General features: G+C 34.9%; 1 protein-coding gene across 1 annotated transcript in view; it reads left to right on the top strand.

Moving 5' to 3' along the window:
• Window positions 1-3,250: 3,250 nt before the first annotated feature.
• The window catches only part of SEMA6D (semaphorin 6D), a 544,855-nt gene continuing 529,160 nt past the window's right edge, over window positions 3,251-18,945 (top strand). Inside the window, exon 1 of the mRNA XM_051980589.1 lies at window positions 3,251-3,317. The gene's annotated coding sequence lies outside the window, so the exon portion shown is untranslated. The remainder of the gene's footprint in view (window positions 3,318-18,945) is intronic.

Here is an 18,945-nt window from a genome sequence, read left to right on the forward strand (position 1 = left end):
GCAGAAGCTAGTGAGGCTATTGATGAGGTACCAGTAGCAAGAAATTTCCATATTGCCATTTCCTGGGCCAGACATTATGAAGATGATTGGAGTTAAAACCAAGCAGAGCAGATGGTGGCAAATGAATGTGTCCCATTAACTCATGTGATCAGACCCTTCGGTATCAGTCAAAAAGCATTTATTAAGCCCTTACTTTGTATCAGTCACTGTGCTGAGATTTAAGCAGCCTAGTTTGTGGTCTGAACATAAAGAAGGAGTAAAGAGAGTGGGAATTTAAGAGCATTAGAGTATTTCTACCATTAGAAGGCCCAGAACCTGTCATTGGGGAATTCATTTTTTAGCTTATAGAAAAACTTCTCCTTGGCTACTGTACAATTAAGCATACAGCGGTGACTGTGGGCTCATTTTTCTCCAAAGGTGGTTGGGCATATGCTGGCTGCAGCAGAGAATCTGGATGACAGCCCATCGATGCTCTCTCTTTTTTATCTCTCCAGAGCCCACATTGCTGTTCCCTCTTATAAGAGCAGAGAATAATCCATCACAATGTTCTTTCCAAAATAGTGAGTCAAAGGAGATTTGAATAGAGTTGAAAGATACTTGAGATGTCATTGTATAGTATCAATCAATCAATAGACATTTATTAAGCACCTACTATGTACCAGGCCCTGTGCTATACACTAGTAGAGTGGAGACTTAGGTTTTAATTATTATACTACCGGAGATTAACTATATGATTTTAGAAAAAAATCATTCATTTAATTTTCTTAGCTAAGAAAATTTCATTATCTATAAATGAGTAGGTTGGAAAATGATCACTAAAATACTTTCTAACTCTAAAATGTGATAGTTTTTACTATAGAATTATTTATGTTTTACCAAAAAAAATTCTACTAATATAAGTTGCATTTTTTAAAAAGCCAAACTATCTTAAAATAGGGAAATTGTGTTTTAAGAATAAAAGTAAAAATGGTTTGTTAAGAAGCCTGAAGAAGAGACTTAGGATTAACATATTTATATGAGGAAGAACATAATTTTGTTTTCACAATTTCAATTTTATTGAAAGTATTTTCAAGCTATTCAAAACTGGAATAAGTTTGAGTTTAATATCTGCCTTCTAAATAAATGCTAACACCTGACTTCTTGGTATTTTGATTTTTTTTTCCTTCAAAAAAGTTTGTGTTCCTTTTAAACATGACATTTATTCTTCTTGTGTATTATTACTCAAGACCAAACCCCAACTAATTTCTGCATTAGTTGGATAATCTTAATGTTATCACAGTCTAGATAATGTTGAAGTTTTTGAGATACCAAAGGGATTTGATCATTAACTGAGCTTAGAGGTATTAGCCACATACGTGACTAATCTTTAATAATGCTCTTCAATAATGATAATTCTATGATAACAAGATTTCAAATTTCAAGCTTTAAAATGAGTGAGAGATTATACTTTATAACATTTTTTTGTTTTGGATCCCTTTGGAAATCTATCTGGTAAAACCAATGGACTCTCTCTCAGAATGATGTTTTTAAAGTCATAAAATCAAACACAGAGGACTGACTACAAAGAAAATCAACTATGTTGAAATAGTTTTCAAAGTATTTTTTTTAAATCATAGACTCCAAATTAAGAACCACTACTATATGGTAATAAGTATATTAGTGTCCTAAATACAAGAAAACTATATTCAATTCCACAAATATTTGACTGCCTAGTGTTTCCAAACTTGGTTAGGAACTGAAAGGCAAAGTAGAGAAAGACAAAATGTCCTTGCCCTGAAACAGATTGAATAAGTTATCAAATTGTGTAGATTTTTACAATGATGTGTGAATAACTATTGGAACATTTTTATTTTTATATAAAAATCATACATATCTATATCATCTCTCTATGTAAATTATAAAAATAGTTTTAAAACAGCAAATAGTTAAATAAAAAAAAACTTTTCTTTTTGAATTAAAAAAAATCACAAACTAGGGGAAGTAATGTGATTCACAAGAAAGAATTCTGAACTTGAAGGCTCGGGACCAGGGTTCAAATCTTAGTTCTAATACTTGAGTGATTTTAGGCAAGTAATTTAACCTCTCTGTACTTTGGTTTCGTCATCTATTAAATGAAGGGATTGGACTAGTTGAACCTTTCCAGTGTTGAACCTATGATGTTGATAATGTTCTAGATTGGTGTGTGTGTGTGTGTGTGTGTGTGTGTGTGTGTGTGTGTGTATAAAATTTGTGACAATTAACAGAGACCTTAGAACTCATTTAGTCCAATTCCTTCTTTGTTTAGGTAAGGCAACTGAGACACAGAAAGAGTTTAAATTACTTGTCCAACTTTATCCAAGGATTATGTGACAGAATTGGGATCTTAATCCAGTCCAGTTTTTGTTTTGTTTTGTTTTTGATTGGTTAATTGGTCATTTACCCACTATATCACATTCAAAGGGTTTTTGTTTTGTTTTCTTTTTGATTGCTTGGTTATTTACCCACTATATCACATGATTTCCTTCCTAGGTTTCATGAGCCAGCTTGGATAGAGAGTTAATTCATATCGATAGATAGATAGATAGATAGATATAGATATAGATATAGATAGATATAGATATATATAGATATATATATACATATCTACATATATATACATAGACACATAAATACAGATATCCTTTGATGATTACAGAGCCCATATTTTGGGATTATATCAACACAAAACTATGGTTTAAAAAGATGCTGAGTACAGGATGAGGGTCCCATGCGGTCAATCTATATTCTTTCCCATGACATTTTGGCATCCCTCTTGGTGTGTGACCAGCCAATCCTTGGACTCTTTCCCATGCACCAGGGTGTTGGGCACCCCTACAAGGCTACCAATTGTGACTGTACCATTGAAGTGTAGTTTTTGGTCATCTTGGATTGGTTACCTTTTTTTCTCCATTGACTATGTCCCTAATGTCGTTTATTAAAACTAGCCATGCAGTGCACTGTTATTCCCCCTGCTTGCATTCATGAATGGACTGGTTCTCAGTATGAACAACCATGTGGAGATCAATAGTCAGACTCATAGTTGGGACAAAAAAAGTCAATGCTTCAGTGCACGGCATTCAACTCTGTTTAAGAGTCTTATCATTAAGGCAGCAGCAGGCATTCATAAACCAAGCTTGCTGTCTGCACTGGACAAGCATGATTAAAATAATCATCCATCAGGCTCTGTCTTATAAATGTTTTCCTCTGACTTTTGGCAGGATCACCAACCTAAGCATATGCCAGCTTAGATGGGAACATTGATGCCAGCAATTTAAGGATTTTTGCCTCTGACTGCACTGGTGAGTAAGATCTGGAGATGTGGCGAGGAGAATATTAAAATATTATTGTCATCAGCCATATTGCACTAAAGAAGATCTTCTAGAGGAGGGAGCATAATTCTCCTTTGACTACTTTGAGGTCTTCATCCAATTGTCTCATAGGTCATAATACATAGGGGACAGATCTACAATATATAAACATTAAATCCTGTGTTTGGGTAATAGTTTTGAAAAAGAGGAACACAAAATGAGGATTAGACTTCTTTATTTCTGTACTGTGAAAAGAGTGTGGGGTAGAATGCAGGTAAAGAAGATGGTTCCTTTTGTGACAATGAAGCTGTTTTCTTTTCAGAAGAAATTTAATTATTGGAGCATCAAGAGTCATATGACGTGGTATCCTTGGGGAAAAAAGAGAGGGGAAAAGAAAGAGAAAGTCTCAATTCCATAGAGGCAGAATTAGACAGGCATGAAAATTAATATGAGTCCAAAAGCCCAAAACCTAAAAGAAGTCAGGCTTCGGTCAATTAAAGGTTTTAATTGAATGAATTAAGAATGCATGCCCCTGCTGCCACTTTACCTTTACTGACCTTTGGAGGCTTGCTGTCAGCAGATGCTCATCATGGTGCAATCATTTCATGGTTTGGGCTACATTGCTGAAAATATTGTAGTGTGGATGGACTAATGTTACGTGGTCAGAGTGTCCTGCCGAAGAAGTGATTAAAATGATGTCTGTCTGTTAGCTGAGATGGGCCATTTAAATAGCTAGGCCAGATTGTTCTGATCCACAAGTGGCTTCTTGGATACCCAGAGGGTCCATTGTGGCTAAATAGAGACCTGGCTTCCAGTCCATCATAACCCCCTTTCTAGACATGGATCTTCCCAGAATAAGAGAATCTGATGAAAACCCATCTACTTTTCTGTAGGCTGGAGTGGCCATGTCTGTTCTGTCTGGTATCTCTGGTTCTCCACCACCAAGTTTGTCAGAGTAGAAAAGTTCATGGCCAGTGTATATGTAGCTTCGCGCATTGTGTTTGCCCATGGTAGTGCTGACTAGATGTGACCTGTGTCTCTATTAATTCTCTAAAGGCCTATTTAGGTAATTTCAATATTAATATTTACTTTTGTAAGTACATTGGCCTTAAATTGCCATGCCTCTTTATCTAGTCGTATTATTATACTTTGCTTTTCATATAACAGCGTAGGTTCTCAAAATCCATTTATGGAACAATGGGAGAGTGATTGCGAAATAGCTTGGAAGATGCATTAACTGAGCTGATACCTGGAGCTGACTACACAATTCTGTGCCTTTTTACATAAGAAATCAAATGAAAGTACCCCTTATTTTTTCCTTTTTATTTGACTATTGCAATCCCTATTGATAATTAAATCACTTTGCACTTCAGTAACACTTTTCATTTCATGATTTAAATGGGCTTTCCAAACACTTAAGCCTTACCATAGTTCAGTTGGATGAGTCCTAGTTTCTGATGTGTAAATTGAAGCACAAGGAATCAACTATTAGCTCACAGAGCCATTAAATCACTGCTGTAAAAAGGACTGGAAAGAAATGGGGGAAGAGCTTATCTAGACTCTCAAAAAGGCAGCATCCTGTTTCTGTGAAGAGGGAGTGTGGTCTGGAGAAAGCAACCTTCATTTGCCTCCAAGCATAGCATTAGAATCCCAAGGAAAGTTTTCAGCCTATAGCTCATTTCTTTTTTATCCATCGTCTGTTGATATCCAAATTATGCTTTCATTAGCAGTCCTGGGAAAATGCCAGCTAACCCTGATAGATAGTGCTAAGACAGTTTGCATTGTTTGAGAGGATGAGGGGAGATTGCCCTAGAATAAATACTAGCATTATTAATCCTAGATCTAGCCAGTGTCTAGAATCCTGCTATATAGCACTGTGCCATGCCCAACAATTAGCCAGGTTCTTTTGGTGGTGAAATAGGATCAGGGACATAGGAAAAAACATGCCGGGTTTGGCATTAAGAAGTCATGAATTCAGATCTTGCCTGGAATCCATATTAGCTGCATAATCATGGGAAAGTTATTTAACTTTTCTAAATGTCATTTTCCTCACTCTTAAAATGATGAGACTATATAACACCTACTTCATTGGGTTGTTATGAGACTCAAAGGAAATAATGATAATAATTAATAATAACAACATGTTTATTTGCTACTTTAAGATTTGAAAAGTGCTTTGCAAATATTAACTCATTTTATTCTTATAACAATCCTGTAAGATATTTGCTATTATTATCCCCATTTTACAGAAGAGGAAACTAAAGCAGATAGCAATCAAATAATTTGCCCAAGGACATGGAGCTATAAGTATTCAAGGTCAGTTTAAAACTGAATCTTTTTTGACATAGGTTCAGCACTCTATGCACTATGCTACCTAATTGACTTAGGAAATCATATCTATGGAATATTTTGAAAACATTAAAGCACTCTATATAAATATCAGTTATTACATAAGAAATAGAACCAGACTGGCAATCAGGAAAGCTTAAATTAGAGTGCCGTGACTATTACACTTAGTTGGGATATAATCACAAGCAAATCATTTAACTTCTCTGAGTCTCGATTTTCTTATCTGTAAAATGGGTGTAATAACCATACCAAAGACTGTAGTAAGGCTCAAATGAAATTAAACATGTAAAATATATTGAAACATTTAACATGTTATGAGAATTTCAGTTACTGTCATAGAAGAAAGAACACTAGCCTGGGAGCAAGGAGTCCTTTGTTCTCATCTAAGATCTACTGCTGCTAATTATTCATATGAAGCAGTTTACTGTCTTGTCTGTAAATTGGGGGTTGTAATACCTATCTACTTATATCTTGGGACTATTTTGAGGATAAAATAAATGATAAAAATGAATGCACTTTTTAGTATTTACCATAAGACTTTATTACAAAAACAAAAATCAAGTGAAACATTTAAAAATCCAAAAATGTATAGAGGAAATTAATGTTATGATCCAGGAAGAAAAAGGAACAGATCTGGGTTTGTTTTGTTTTGTTTTGGGGGGAAAGGGTTGATATTTTGATTTGGTTTTGCTTTTGTTTTTATTTGTTGTTTTGGGGCTTGGGGATTGTTTTGGGTTTTTTGGTATTGTTTTTTATTTGTTGATGTTTTTAGGCAGGGGAAAAAGAAAATGTATTTTCTCCATCCTCTCAAAGGTTAAGGGTCTGCATCCAAAATTTGCAGAGTAAAGTTGTGTTATGAAAGACAGGAATATTGATGCTTTAATATTAGAGTTTGACTGCTCTGAGAAGGCATTTTAGGAGAAAACCCTGTGTAAATTCATGTGTCCTCAAAAGGAAGGGAAACTTCCAGGGAAGCTATGTCCTGATTCATCCAGTTAGGCTCATTTTACATGGAAAATACACATAAATTGAATGAGGACTTGTTCCTGACCTAGTGCTTGAAGACTTTCTATTAAGCTGGTAGTAGGACCTTAATCAGCTCACATCTAAATCTAGGAAGAATTCAGTTGAGAAGAGACATAAGGAAGCCCAGTGTGGAGGACAGCTCCTCTGTAGGTGTAGTCGCACCTGAAAGAAGTGGACTGAGCCCAAAGAGTTCATCCTATAAGCCTGAGAGAGCTGTCCTCAGGAGCAAGGCCCTGGGGCCTCCTCTGGCCAAGGGCTATGGTACAGGAGGCACCAGGTTATTGGTAAGTAAAGTATAGGAGAGAAAAGCAGCCCATCACCCAGAGGATGATGCCTTAACACAAAGCCTCCTTGGCCCCCGGTGCTAACTGATGGCTTTGGTAACTGGTCACTCAGGGCAGGTCTCTGTTTTATGGTGGTTTGGAAAGGAAGGCAAGATGGCAATGGACTGGAAGAAGAGAATTTGACAGCAGTAAGGAACCCTGAAAAGATCCATTTGGAAGGAGAGACACAAAGGAAGAAACAGGACCCTGGAGAGAAGCATTAACATAAAACCAGCCTTCTCCAGCTTCCCTGGTAGTTTTCAGATTCAGTCATTGTGCTGAATATTTTCTGCTCTTCTTTCTGCCCCTTATCCTTCCTTGTTGCCTTTCTTTTCTCCTTCACACCTGAGAAAGTCTTTTTTGTTGCTTACAATTCATGGTGTTTTTTTTTTTTTTAAGCTATTGACCCACAGCTCTCTGCTACCATAAATCCTGCTTTAAACTATTTGATCCACAAGACAAATACATCCCCACCACCCAGAGTTTACTCTCTGACTCCGTTTCATTACAGACCATGTAGACAATCAATATGGAGTAAGGGAAAATGTCTTGGGTCAGAAAGCACAGTATGCTTGAATATACTGGACTTTTGTAGACAAAGCTTCAATTGTCTGCAGGACTCACTGGTCAGATTGCCCTGGAATGAAAAGCTGTGATACAGAAATAAGTGGCCAAACTGATAAGCAGGAATTGTAATAAGTGAACACAACTGGAAACATCCTGAAGAACCTCAGATCCAAGGCACTGATGTTATAAGAAATCACAGATAGAGCACAGTGCCATGGAATGAATGGAATTAAATATAGATTATCAGAGTAATGGCTTGATGTAATGGGTCATAAAAACATCTTGTGGGTCAAAGGATGGGAGAGGCGAATTCACTTAAAGCATGAAAAACTGAAATATCCCTTTTGTGTTACTTAAATCCTTAATTCCTGGGGATCTGGGCTCTTACTGGTGGTTTTTTGCCCATTTTATCATGAACAAAGAAATTGCTCCACTTTCCAGCATTTCCAGTCTGTCCTGCCTGCTCTGTGGTCATCCTTCTCATCGCTCTCTTGCCAGAATCCGTTTGTACCCCTGGGAATCTGGAGTCTGATTAGGGAGATTTGTCTTCATCTTGCCTGGAACTAAGATATAGCATTTTCCTGAACATTCCAAAACATGACACAATGTGTATGACCCTATATTTCCCTACCTTCATATCTATTTTATGCATTGTCTTCTTTTATTAGATACAAACTCCTTGAGGTCAGGGACCTTTCAGGGGTTTTGCATTTATTTTCTGGCACTTAGCAAAGTGCCTGATATTTTTTCCCACCATGCTTTTTTTTTTTAAATTAATTTATGTACCCTTTTGATCTTTAAGTCAGACAGTCGGCCTACATAAAGTTGGCTTACCAAAAGAACAGGTCAGCATTATATAAATTTTATGCCTAAGTTGTTCTTTCACCCAGGGCAACTGTCAGTGGCTGCTACCAACTACTTTTGTGGCCAGTGAGATATCTGAGCAGATTGTAGCAACAGTACACAGAAAACAGAGGGAGGGGGGCAGTTGTATAATAGGCAGAGGGACAGTTTGTTCCACAGATACCTCCCTGAACCAATGTAATAATTAGAAGGAATAAAATAGACACACACAAAAAAATGCCATGATGATAGGATTGAAAGATAGGGTCAAGAAGGGAATGGCCATAGAAATCACTGGATCATTAGAAGGAAGCACCCCTACTTTAGTACAATAAAATATAATGCCCACAAAAGATAAGGGTGATCTTGTGGAAAAGGAATAACATTGGTTCTGCTTGATCTCAAAGGACAGAACTAGGAACAATTTAAACTTTATATAAAGACAAATTTAAAAGAGACAAAAAGAGACACATGATATGAAGAGAAAATCACTAATATTTAGGACCAGTCAAAAGTAAAATGAGCTCTCTAGGGAGGATCTTAACAGAAAGACTGAACACTCAGGAACAGTGTAAAGGTTTAGTCATCTAGGTTTAGGGCCTCTGAAGGCCCTCCCAACTCACTGAATCTGCAGGGAAAAGCAATGTTAGACAAAAGGAACCTATGGCAAGTTTTATTCTCCTAACTGACCTCCAATTATATATTTTAGGAAACTATACAGCCAAACACAAAGGAATTCAACTTGATTGGAATCACAGAATAATCTTTACAGTGGAAGTCTCTGGCCTGAGAATCTCAACTTCAGAATGGCATTTTCCCTTCCTTTCATCTGTCATTATCATAAACTTTGAGGATGATCAGAGCAATACTCGAGTAAAAACAGAGCTTAGACCATAGGCTTATCTAATGCAGTCCCATCTATCATTCAGAAATTTTGGGTGCAATAAAGTCAAAACTGAATTTTCTTATCTTATTATCAAGTTTTGCATCTGACAAATGTCATTAGAGCACAGTGACTTATGGAAAATTGGACATATTGAGAGCTTTTGATGAAAGGCAATCTTTCCATCAGGGGAAAGAGTCTACTGAACTTAGAGAAGAGGAGACATTGCTTTAAATAATAAGATGTCTCTGTCAGAGGTCCATGAAAAATCTAATTAAGTGCTTAATGGCTTGTTCTAAAAGACCATTGTAAAGATGGATGCAACATACTTCTGGTAAACTTTTTAAAAGTCTAAAATTTATTATTGTTTGTTGTGGGATGTAACCTTAAGAGACAGTGAATTCAGTTAGACTGACATACTCTGGCTCATCTACTTATTATGGCTCATCTACTTATTGTGGTGTGACTAAAGATTGCTACATCGTCAACATTCTGATTTCACTCACTATGTGACACTGAGCAAGTCGTTTCTCTTGTGGATCTAATTTCCTCATCAATAAAATAAGGAGATTAGATTATATGATGTAATAGGTCCCTCTAACATTCTGTGTTTTTTTTTTCAACTTTGCTTGTCTTTATTAGATAATTCTTCAACTTTTTCACTTCACTTTTCCTATAACATTCTGTGTTTGTAGAATGAATGCCTCACTAAAGGTGAAACACATGCCCCACTGTCTAGCTCAGCCATAACTGTAGATCCCATGATTTTACTATAAAAATAGCTGACCCATATACAGTATTTATATATTTATAAATTCTCTTTGCCACATTGTGAGATAGGTAATGTATATATTATTATCATTTTGAAGCTGAGGAAATGGAAGCTCAGCGGGATGTATTTAATTCCTCAAAAGAATAAACTGACTTCCTCAAAATTCATATATTTAGTAAAGTGGCAGAGCCTCTGTTCAAATACCAGCTCCTGTGGATACATAGGATCTTGTGACTATCAAATTAGTGAAAAAGGCAAGTTAAAATAGCACGGTGTATTAGATAGTTTGAAAATATGGGTTCAAATTCTGTCTCAGATACTTCAGAGGAGAATTGTGTGATTTCAGGACCTCAGTTTCTTTAGATATAGAATGAAAGTAATAATTCCAGCACTACTGACCTGGCAAAACTAGTTATAAGGAAAACACTTTGAAAACTTCAAAGATATTGCATGTGTATACATATATGGTATGCATGTATTGTATGTACATGTATAAATAAATATATGCATATAAACAGACTATGTAAGTGTGCATGTATGTATGTGTGTAAATGTGTGTGTGAAGCTAGATATGTATATGTGTATATTCTTTCATTTCATTTGTGCCTGACTCTTTGTAATTTGGGGTTTACTTAACTAAGTTATTAGAGAAGTTTTCCTTTTTTTTTCTTTCAGTTCATTTTACAGATGAGGAAACTGAGGCAAACAGAGTTAATTGGCTTATCCAAGTCATACAGCCTGTAAGTGTCTGAGGCCAGATTTAAACTGAGATCTTCCTGACTTCAGACCTCAACACTATCCACCATTGTATCACCTCACTGCTCCAAATATGTTTAATCTATAGCTAACTAGACAGACAGATATGCACTTGGGTGTCACAAAATTCTAAGAGTCCTAGACTTGTAGTAAGGAATAAGGAAGGAAGAAATAAAACCAATTTTTAATCATCTACTTGCCAGACACTTTGCTAAGTACTTTGCAAATATTATTTCATTTGATCCTTACTATGACCCAGTGGTGGGGGGGTAGGAATTATTATTATCCTTGTTTAATGGTAGTTTAAATTGAGACAGAAAGAGGCTAAAAGACTCAGTATAATTTCTGAGGCAGGAATTGAGCTTATCTTCTTGATTTTAGGCCAGAAGGCTCTATCCACCAAGTTACCCAGCTGCCACATATATGAGTACATATATAATGGACAACTAGATGGCACAACTAGGTGAATAGAGAGCTGAGACCTGGAGTCAGAAAGTCTCATCCTCATGAGTTCAAATCTGGTCTCAGATACTTACTGGCTATGTATTCCTGGGCAAGACAATTTCTGTTTGCCTTAGTTCCCTGGAGAGGGAAATGACGAGCCTCTCCAGTATTTTGTCAAGAAAATCCCAAATGGAATTATGAAGAGTCAGATATAATTTCAAAGCAATTGAACAATGATAAATAAAAAATGAAACCACCCCATATTTAGCCTTTCTGTTTACATAGTACTAAAAATAATGAATAAAGGAAAAGCAGGAGGGAAAAATATTGCTAAGGGAGAGAAAATTGATAAGACCATAAAGATCAATTAATTCAATCCATTCATTTACTAGATGACAAAACCAAGATTATTTAAGTAATTTACAAAAGTTACATAGCCAGCAAACCATTTATTAAATAAATATTTTATAAATTAAATTAATGATCTTCAAAACTTAACATTAATTATTTCCACTATTTTTTTGCTGTAGAACTCAATCAACTAGCATGACTGAAAAAATAATAATTCATTACAATAAAACCAGTGGTTTCCATGCCAATATTAAGTCAAATATTATTCTCTCAAGACATTTGTCTCTGCATCATGTACACAGAGGTTTGATTCTGTTTTGATTTTGCTGAAAGACAGTGGTTTCATTGACCACTTCATTATTCTTGGGCTGACAGTAATAAACTCAAATTGCAAGGTAAAAAGACCCATTTGTTTCTATTTCTTGATTAAGGAAAACCAAAATCCATTGGCAAATGAAAATAATTGAAATTTATAGAGAGCTTTTATATGTTATCTCATTTGAACCTCATAACATGCCATGAGGCAAGTAATAAACATATTTTGTTGCTATCTTAATGAGAAGAAAAATTATATTCATTGGAAAGAAGTGACTTGCCCATTGTCATGGAAATATCAGAGAAAGTGTTAGATGTGAGACTTGAACCCAACTCTCTCTGATTACTAGTCCAATATTCTGAATCCATGTTTTCCTGACTTCAAATTCAGCACCATAATGCCTCTCAATAAGCTTTACATCTTTTAACATCATATTTAATACTATTTGAAATTCATAGAAGGATTGGGCTCTTTAACTTACTTAACTGAATGGTAATCAAATCTAAAATTCCTGTTGCTTAAGTGACAAAATATGTACAATGAATCTCCTTACAGAAAAGACAGGCTTAACAGATAAGGTTTCAAGCTCAATTTCTTTATTGTTACTAATTAAAAAACAATAATTAGGTATTCTATGTCACTAAAACAGGAGAGAATGAAGGAGCATGTTCTTCCTGACTAAATTTCTTTGGTCATCTCTTCACACTCCATTTCAGCCTTTATCCAACTTTTGTATTCGCACTTTATTGTATTTTCTGGAGGCAAGAGGAGACTTCAATAAGGATGTGATGAATGTCCATATTAAATTAGATCTCCCTCTTTTTTAATTAAGTTCATCTAAATTTAATTTTGTAATTTTACTTCAGTAAACCCATCTGACTCCAGATGTTGGATGTGCTCTTTCCTATTTCTGCTCCCACATAATTGTACCTGTAAAAGATTTATGACTTCAAGAGACATTCCAGAGCCCTTTAGTACATTTTCAGCATATGCCTCATGGATGACTAGTAACATGAGCAATTAACATCCTAAAATGTTCTTCTGCTCCCAAGAATACTTTTAATGGGATAAGTTATTTTTATTAGCTTGAACTTTAAACAAATAATCATCTTAAAGGAAACCTTATCATCAAAATAACTCAATTGAAACAGTGGGCCAACCCTCAAAGGAAATTCTTAAAAGCATAAACTAAGATCCTGGGGCCAGAAGAGATTTTTTAACAAAGACATATAATAAAGATGAAAAATGGGCTTTCATTAAAGTGAAAGCTGGAAGCAGTATTCATGTCAAATCTAGTTGGTTGCAAGTTAGATAACAACACTTGTATCATAATGGACAGTATTGTGGAGGATCACCAGCTTAGATGAGTGTTGTTAACTCTGCTGTTAACACAATATGAAATAATAAAAAGTGATTGAACTATCACTAAAGTAATGCCCACATTGTAGAACATCCACCGAAGCAAGATGGTCCTTTTCAAGAGAGAACTACAATAAACTAGGTCTCAGTTTGTGCAAATGAATCCTCTGAAGTGATTGAATTATTCCAATATATACTGAATATGTCCATTAGTTTAAAACCAAATAATGTGCTTGCATGTAATTTAATTTTAAATATTTGAATTTGAACAACGTGACCACTTCTTTGAATTTTCTCCCTACTAACTGGGACCTAGCTTTAAAAGGCATGTCAAAAAATTACTGCTCTAAAATTCTGTGACCTCTTATCTCTCCTATAGATCATTTTTGTTTTGTAATTAAGAAGTGATAAGGGAGCAGAATCAGGAATACATTGTATACAATAACAGCAAAAATGTCTGTTGATCAACTATGAAAGACTTACTTCTTCTCAGTGGTTCAGTGATTCAAAGCGATCTCAATAGACTTTGGACAGAAAAATGCCACCTACATCCAGAAAAAGAACTAAGCTGAAAGTAAATTAACACATGTTATGTTCACTTCTGTTTCTGTTTTTTTCCTCTCTCCAATAGCTTTTCCCTTTTGCTCTGATTTTTCTCTCCCAACATGATTCATAAAGCAATGTGTGTTAATTTTTTTTTAAAAAAAATAAATAAGAGGACAAGGTAGGAGGGTGATTCTGAGTATTTGCCTTGGGAGCCCAAATTTCAATCTTATTGCATTGATTAAAAAAAATTCTTTCAATCATTTCCCATCATGCTTTCTTGACCACAAAAATTGCTGATAAATTGTCTCCCTTGTCACAAGAATTATTTGAAATCCTACAATTGTTCTGGTTCTGCCTTCTTGCATCCTTAGTCAAAGCATATCTAATAGAATATTTGATAGTACACCTGGGACCCTACCTAATGAAACCCTGGTCCTCATCAAAGAAAATATACTACAATTAAACCTTTAGATGGCATGATAAAGAAAAACGACAAGTACAAGTCCAAAGGAAAACAGAATCAATTCTTTTCCTCAAGTGAGAAATTAGACTTCATGTTTTTGATATACTGTGTTTTGTCTTGATGTATTTGAAATATTCACCATTGTAGTAAACAAATTAGTCTATAGATTTTTTTTCTCAAGACTTAAGATTTCCAGGAAGCAAGTTCTATTTTTATATTCTCAGTTTTATTCTACCTTAGCTTGGTGGTTTTGCTCTGTTTAGTTTAGATTTCTAAAAATACCGTCTTGGTTAGTATTGCTGTCCCAAAGTTCTTTTCTTTCCTAGACTTTGAAATATGAATTTAAAATGTTTTTAAGTTCATTTTTGTCTTTAAGGCTATCTCTGTTAAATATTGATAAATTTAAAAAAAAACCTCACAATTCAGTTTTGATGGAACAAAAGAAACATGAAAATGTGACTCAAAATGCATTACTAGTATGCTTATATTTTTAACATGGAATATTAGAAGAGGCCTCCCAAAAGAAAACAAAATCCAAATTACCAAATGACACATTTTATATATCATTGTTAAATTGTCAAGATGCTTGATTTATTTACTGAGATGCTTACTGCATTGGTGTGTTTTTCTCAAAGATACTAAGGGAAAGTATTCCATCTAAACTCTAGACTGTAGAGAAAGCGTAATGACTGCCTACCAATACAGCTGAGCCCTGCTGGGTAATGGGGAAATGCCTATCTTGTAAATATAAAGGGGGAGGGGTATTTAGGAGACCCAGTGAGCTGCACATTATTGTTAAGATTGTAACTTTAAAAAAAAAGTGAAATGAGTTGAAAAGACAGGACATGCATTGGTTGTGGAAGAAATTCTGAAAATCATTTGTGAGACACAAAAATACATCTATAACAGACCTACACATTCCTAATTAGGTTTTGTGTCTGCCAATGAACCATTTTCTAACATCATTTTGGTTGGTTGATTCTCTGCCCCTCCAACCCATCCAGAAAGAAACACTCCTCGTGTATGTAGGTTAAAGAAATCTCTTTTCTCCTAGTTCTTGCCATATTGTCTCCCTAGAGGTAAACTCAGAGGAAGAAAAAAGCTTGTCCTAATGATGACAGCTCCTCTGCAGCCACTAGCTCTAGAACTTCTGAAATGACTTGTATTACTTTGTCCCTGTTTTATATTTACTTCTCTGTGTGCATGTGTTCCCCTGGGGAAATGTAAGCTCCCCACGGGCTTAATAAATGCTCATTAGATTTGAATTAGATTGGATTGGAGTGTTTACCTTAGAAAGTTGTTTGCTAACCTCTAAAATGTAGAAGCAATTACCACATTTCCTTTAGAATACACTGGAGTGTTTCTGACCTCCCCATTCTTTCTGGATTAGTGATATAGGGCAGTGATACCTAGAAAGTCTGGGGCCAAGAGATATGGAATAATCTCCCACTACAAGAAGTTTATACGAACCCAGTTTTTGAACTGCATATTGGAGAATTAGGCTTACAAACAACAGGATGTTTAAGACTAGCATCAGAAAGAATTAATTTTTCTATATAATGGTAGTTCCCATTGCGCCAAGAATTAGGTGCAAATGGAAAGATGAAATAGATACCAGCAAGCATTTTATTTCAATGGATTTTAACCATTCAGAATTTTCCTCTAATTGTTGAATTATTATCTTGCATAGAGACATGCCCAAGATCTTTTTCTGTATTATGAATACAATTTCTATACTTTCCAGTATGTAGCCTCAAACACACTATGTTTCCATCTCCAGCCACTGGACCTTTACCTAGGATGCTTCCCTTCTTCAGAATGTGCTTTGTTTTAACCCACAACTCTTAATATCCCTAACTTTCCTCAAGGTCTAGTTTATATGTCTTTTCTAATGGGAAACCTTTCCTGATCATCTTATTTCTTAGTATTCCCTTCTTCCTATTCAAATTTTCATATATATGTACATACACACATATATAATATAATGTATATCTATATGTGTGTATACAAAATACATGTGTAAACATAAATGGATTTGTATGTAGTATCTCTCCCACCCCCCAATAAATTGTAATCTCTTTCAGGGGAGATACTGGTTTTTTTGTTTGTTCCATCTTTATGGGGAGAAAGAAGGAAAGGAATAAGTATTTATAAAGTGCCTCTTATGTAGAGGTACTGTGCTAATATATCATATCTCAGCCCTGATCATTAATGACTGAAAAAATTGATTTATATTGATCTGACTCATTACTCCCCAGGTTTTAAAGAACGTAATCCTTAATTAAAGATTGATGATATCACTACAAAACCAATTACTGCATATACAGAAAGCTTTTTAACAATGTCTCCCAATATTTTATGGGCCGGACCATAGCAGAGTTAATCTACTCATTTTGGGTATCATAATTGTACAGATAGGCATGAAATTGTTTGAATCACAAGTAGCAACATCTAAAATAAAGATAGTTGAAATTATTGGATTTGTGGGTCTATCATTGAGAGTTTATTAATTCCATCTTGGCAGAAAGAGTAGGTCCATTATTGATAAGTTGATCTTATTTAACTTTTTGATGAAAAAGGATGGAAATTCTAAAAATAATACATAAGGATGATCTTTGGCCCATTTTATTGATACCTATTCTAACTTTTTAAAGCAAAACATTGATTGGTAAACATTACAATTAGGATAGAGACACTCCAATTTTTTCAAATACATGCAAATAAATACCACCCTGTAGCACTTTTATCCTAAGTGGAATCTAGTGGCAAGGAGAAACAATTTTCAATTTGTTTTTTAAATTTCTTAGATTTGTTGCAATTTTTTTTCTATGACCAGTTTCTTATCATTGTTGTAATAAACTATAATTTACATGCTTCTTTGCCAGAAGCAAGTGCTAATTCACAAATATTAAAAGAGCATTTTTTTCTTAAAACAAAATAATTATCATTTTTACCCTTAAGCTTCGAGTGGTAGATATGTCAATGCATTGATTAAACTGTTATAAAAATATTAATAAATACATGACCAAATAGGATGTAAAATGCTGGTGGGGAATAATGTAGTGTATCTGCATATTCTCCCTTAATCCCACTGGATTAATGCTCATTGTAAGTATTAGTCCAGTTTTATTAAATGTAAAACAGAGTAGATGTAATGCAAATGATTTTGAAAGAGAGAAGTGGAGACATAGGAACTGTTGGGAGTTTTGATCTTTTAATAAAGATGCTTTCCCAAAATGACTCATCCTGCTTTGATTTTAGTTTTTCTTCTTACAGAGATCCTTCTTCCTCTTGTCTTCTGAGTCAATAAACAATGGCAAAATGATTTTTTTCATGCTTCTGATAGGGAACTATCATTTTTTTATAAGAACAGATGCCTTCATTCTGATATTATTTCATAGCCATTGTTTCATGGAGATAAAAGAAATTTGGGACCAAAGGATTTAGTTACAATGACTCTTGCTTTGGTTTCTAGAATCCATACCCATAATTATAGAGATTCTAAAGTTTCTTCAGAGCTATGTCAGAGTTTGGATTGCAGGTAGCCCAGGAGCTGGACTGAGAATTAAATAGTGGTAGGAGAATGGACTTGATCACCTTTGGGGAAAAAGCACAGTACATTGAATAGCACACAAAAATTTCTCCCTGAAATGAGATTTATCTTCCCAGTTTTCTTTCTATGTGAAAAGATGTAGAGAATTCAAGATCCTCCTATGCCTCTTGTTTGTTTACAATAAAATTGAGTAAAAAAGAATATTTAGTCCAGTTACTGGCACATAGGAAGCACTTAATAAATGACTGGCCAATCCAGCAAGTTAAATGTCACCTTTTAGGTTGTCTCCTAATAAAGCATCTCTGGCCTCCTCACACTTTGCTATATATAGTGCCCTACCACTAAACCTTCATGATCTCTATACTTTTTTACTCACCATGCAGTTGAAGCCTTCTATATATGATTTTTCCCTATTAAAATGTGAGTTTCCTGAGAGCTGAGACTCACTGAAACCTAATTAGTATCCCTTACACATAGCACAGAGCTTCACAAATTGTTTATGCTTACTAATTTTTTTTGGTTAATTCATTCAATTATCCTCATGCATCTGTCAAAATTATCTGAGATTCCTTAAAAGACATAAAAATTAGGACAACCTTTTCAGTGAACTTCTGACTATTAATATCAAGTCAGGCCTAAAACAGGAAAATTTATACTTGTCAGAAACATTCACCATTGTGGAAGAGATCCAGTAAATAATCAATCAGTCAACATGTGTTTATTAAGTATAAACTGTATTCTAGTCATTGGATTAAATATTAGGGATTGGAAGAAAGGCAACAACACAGTCCCTGCTTAAAATATGCCACTCCAGACTGATCATAATCTGATCAGAACAGAGTTCAGCACTGTTAGCTTCCTAATTCAGGACATCATATCTCTCTTAAAGTAATCTAAAACACATCTGAATTCAGAAGGTAAATGATTTCCATCAGATTTAAAGTTGACTGTCTTGTACCTGACCAGAAATATGGAAATTTTGAAAGATAAATTTTGAGGTCATCTCTTGGCCTTTTCTTTGCTAAGGTAACTCCTCAGGATAGCCAAAAGATTCTGTTCCACCAATTT

The sequence above is a fragment of the Antechinus flavipes genome, chromosome 2 (genome assembly GCF_016432865.1).
Source record: "Antechinus flavipes isolate AdamAnt ecotype Samford, QLD, Australia chromosome 2, AdamAnt_v2, whole genome shotgun sequence".
NCBI lineage: Eukaryota > Metazoa > Chordata > Mammalia > Dasyuromorphia > Dasyuridae > Antechinus > Antechinus flavipes.